This window comes from Schistocerca nitens, chromosome 4 (genome assembly GCF_023898315.1).
Source record: "Schistocerca nitens isolate TAMUIC-IGC-003100 chromosome 4, iqSchNite1.1, whole genome shotgun sequence".
NCBI classification, from domain to species: domain Eukaryota; kingdom Metazoa; phylum Arthropoda; class Insecta; order Orthoptera; family Acrididae; genus Schistocerca; species Schistocerca nitens.
The window spans coordinates 314024267-314028266 of NC_064617.1; positions in this window are offsets into that span (position 1 = coordinate 314024267).

Sequence of the window (4000 nt, forward strand, 5' to 3'; positions counted from 1 at the left end):
TAAAGAAAAACATGTACATTACCATTATTCTGATGGTGTAATCAGATTTTTAATATTTTTACTAGTTTAAAGTTTAGTATCTGACTGTAAATTATACAAGTAACATACAGCTATGAATTTCCAAAATGTAAACGGTTCACCCGATTTTGTCAATCGACATATCTTTAGAAAGCTATTAGTGTAAACCTAAATTGGTATGAACTACTGACGTGTAAACTGAATAGTACGTGAGTTATTGGAGGTCAAAGTGGGTGATTACTATTGATCGCGTCAGGCCAAATGTACTCCACAGTTACACGAAAAAACGCTGGCAGCATGCTTATCAATATATTTATTCGTCTATGTCTTTGTTTATATCAGATATATGCTATTCACGAAAAAAATTGGTTAAATATTTACTGTGTTTTAGAAAGCACAGACACTTTAGGCTACTGGCCTACCTTTTGTTTCTATTCCTTTGATATATATTTATTTGATTTGTTTATGTATTTAATAATGTATGTTAGAACGTGTTTATGGCCCAGCATTAGGAATGTTTATTTAATTTCAAGTTATTTAAATGTAAATCCAGTAATTCGTATGTGTTTCAATATGTTTGTTGGCTTGGAGAAATGGCGGGAGCGCTCTAGCCAATCAGAGCGCTCGTTAATGGTGAGACTGGATGGAAGTGGTGGAGGAGTGTTGGACAGGACGAGAGTGCTGGGGCAGGAGGCACGACAGATGGTCACAGGAAAGACTTGGAGAGTGGAGGAGTTTGCGCTTGGTCGTGGTAGATAGAAATATTTCGTAGTGCCGACTTGTGCACTTGTGAGGTTTCTGTGACTTGTGCAGTGAAGACGTAGTATGCGTCTAGAAGTGAATATGTCACTAGTTATGTTGTTGTTCATAACTAATTACGTGAACTACGATTCTATTGTTTCCCTGCTATTCAACTTATATTTTACTTAATTGCTGTACCATCGACAACAATAAGTGTTTTACAGTAATAAATGGAATTCTTGAAGGCACTTCTAGTATCGTACTCATCATTTAGAGTCGCTAAAAATAGTACCCGCAGACTTTATTTAATTGCAATCTTTCATTTATAAATGTCTATGTTACACAAAACTCGCAATTGCCGGGTGATAGGAACCTTAAATATTCGATTCATGAGTATATTAATATTATATACTGTAGACTCAACAGTATTTGGCTTGTAATGCGGCAACTACGTATCCCGGCCCCTAGACAACGAAACCAGTGTACTGTTTCTCCTGTGTGGACTTGAGTTAAAAAGATGTAAACTAAATATTACGATAAATTTTATAAATAATCAACAAGTACGCCAAAGAAGAAGAGATAGAACTACGATGGACATGTTATTTCATGGTCTCTTGCTATTATATGCATGAACTATCTTTCCTTTGTCTTTCACTTATCTGCTTGGATTCGGACCTAAGAGGACGATCTTTTGTAAAGTTCATCTTGCAGTACCAGCTGATAATGTAAGTTGTACTTAAAACACGGAAAAGATAATGGTTATTTTGTCAAAAGAATTTGTGTATGTGGGCAATCAATTGGTAGTATGATACCTGGATTGTCTTAAGTAAATATGGACCTTAAGAAAGTATTTTCATTGTTAGGCGCCATCTTAGAAAAATCTTTAACGTTTTTCTTTTAGCTCATCTACCAGACGTGCCGTCGGTTAGGACAATTAACCTTGTTTCAGATCCCACGAGACAGGAGGCAGTTACTAATAATTTAACATTTTTACTTACAGATTTTCTTTATATAACGAGATAACATGCCAGGCAGAAAAGGTCTGGTCACCGGATTCCGGTTCCATTATAGGTCTTAATTTCTAGATGCTACTCTTGTTATCTTGTATTGGGGAATCGAGACGAAACCACGATGTTACGTATTGCAGTAGTGTACATCGAACAGACTTGGCAAATATTCTCTGGTGCAATAAGCACACGACTTCTCACAAGCCTGGAATGATATCTATAGTGTTGGGTTAATAAGAAAAAGACAATTAATTATCGACGATTATGTAACTACCCTGAGAACTGAGGTAGTTTACTGCGTGCTTATACACGTCGGGCTAAATTAAACAACATATCATACTGTTAAAAATATTCCTACATTAGTTATTTCTCTTTTTTGCTTAGCCATTGCATTAATCTGTGTTTCTTTTTTATATAAGTCACGGCTCATATTCATTCTATTACATTACACTGATAGCAAAGAAGAAGAGTCACAAATAATTTTTATTTTATTACATTACACCAGCTAAAACTTTTAATATTGCAACTCTGAGTCAGAGGGCACGTAGTTGAGGGCCACCACCTTATTTTCTATTTGAAAGCCCTTGCTATACATTTTCATCCATATATATGTTCACTATTTTCTTTTCCAGGTTCTCTGAAGCCAATGCGTAGTGAGGTTTTTAACTGTAAATGACTATTCTTCGAACATTTTTGTTGCGGAAGGTAAAATTCAGATTTCAACTATCGACACTAACAGACATCAATAGTTGCAAACACTACATTCGTCAGTTTCATGGATATCTTTATGGCCCAAGTTTAACAAGTCTACATTAATCTTAGTTTTCGTGTGCAAGCGTTGACTGATAACAATATAAAGATATTCTCAAAATTAATATTTTCAGAAGTGCTGGGTTTTTTGATGAGATAAATTAAATTTATTATTGGGCTTAGACGTTATGTACGGTACCCCAAACCTGTTAAAAGAATACTGAGGAGACAAGACAATGAAACTGGACAGAGCGTTAATTTTAAGCTCTCAGTTCTACAGGGCGTAGTTCAAAGCTATGATTCAATGGCAAAAATTTTTAGAACATTTAAAGTAATATTTCCATTTTATATCACTTGATAACTCGTTCGAAGATAAATTCTTCTCTGTTACCCGCTAAAAAACGTTTCACAGAGTCCTTGTTACTATCTAGTGCAGATTCTGAAGGATAATTTTTGTTTGTCACCACTATATTTCAGTGCTTACTTAAAAAGGGATGATCGTACTGGCCAAAATATAACATTTAAAGTTAGATTCCTATTTTTTTATCGCTCACAACTCGAAGTAAGATTCTTGCGTGTTCTTTGCTAAGCATAATATCATAAAGTCTTTCTTAGTATCTTGCACAGATGCTGAAGTTCGAAGTTTCTGGAAGTTATTTTGCCGTTAAAGCAAGACATTCTATTGATAGCATTGTTTTATTTTGCGGGAGTGTCGTAGTAGAAAATCTGAGGATTTTTAGCCCTTCTTAAACACGCCGCCAGGTTGTTTTCGTCCAGAATATCAACATAAATACATTAAAGTCGAGTGACAGTGAAGTATTTACCAGAGTTTAGTGACTGACTTTTACTTTATTAACGAAATTTTGACCAAGTGAAGGGTGGCAGGAAATTAATGAGAGAATGTCGAAAACAAGCGCTTGTTTACGCTTTACATTATGTACGTGGGTGCTTTCCTTTTATATAATGCCTCATTCTGCTTCAGCCAACATGAGGAAACTAACTTGGTACACAGATTTCGCGTGTTTGCAAATTGCCAATTTAGCATTCACACACTACTCCAAGTTTAAATGTTTTACCCGACGGTAATTTAAAAGTAGAACTGTTGCGTAAGGGAATTTGAATGCTGTTGCAAAGTTACTGTGGTGGAAAGCAACTGCTCCAACGGCGACCGAAACATAGGAATTTTAGTCTTTCCAGTTTTAATGAGGCGGAAAAATACCCAGAATGATTGTATTCACTGTGTTTCAGAGGGCTCTGAGCACTATGGTACTTAACATCTGAGGTCATCAGTCCCCTAGAAGTTAGAACTACTTAAACCTAACTAATCTAAGGACATCACACACATCCATGCCCGAGGCAGGATTCGAACCTGCGACAGTAGTGGCCGCGCGGTTCCAGTCTGAAGCGCCTAGAACCGTTCGGCCACACCGGCCGGCATTAGGTCCACGATTAGCTCGTTTCTGTGTATGTGGATGATGACGTTT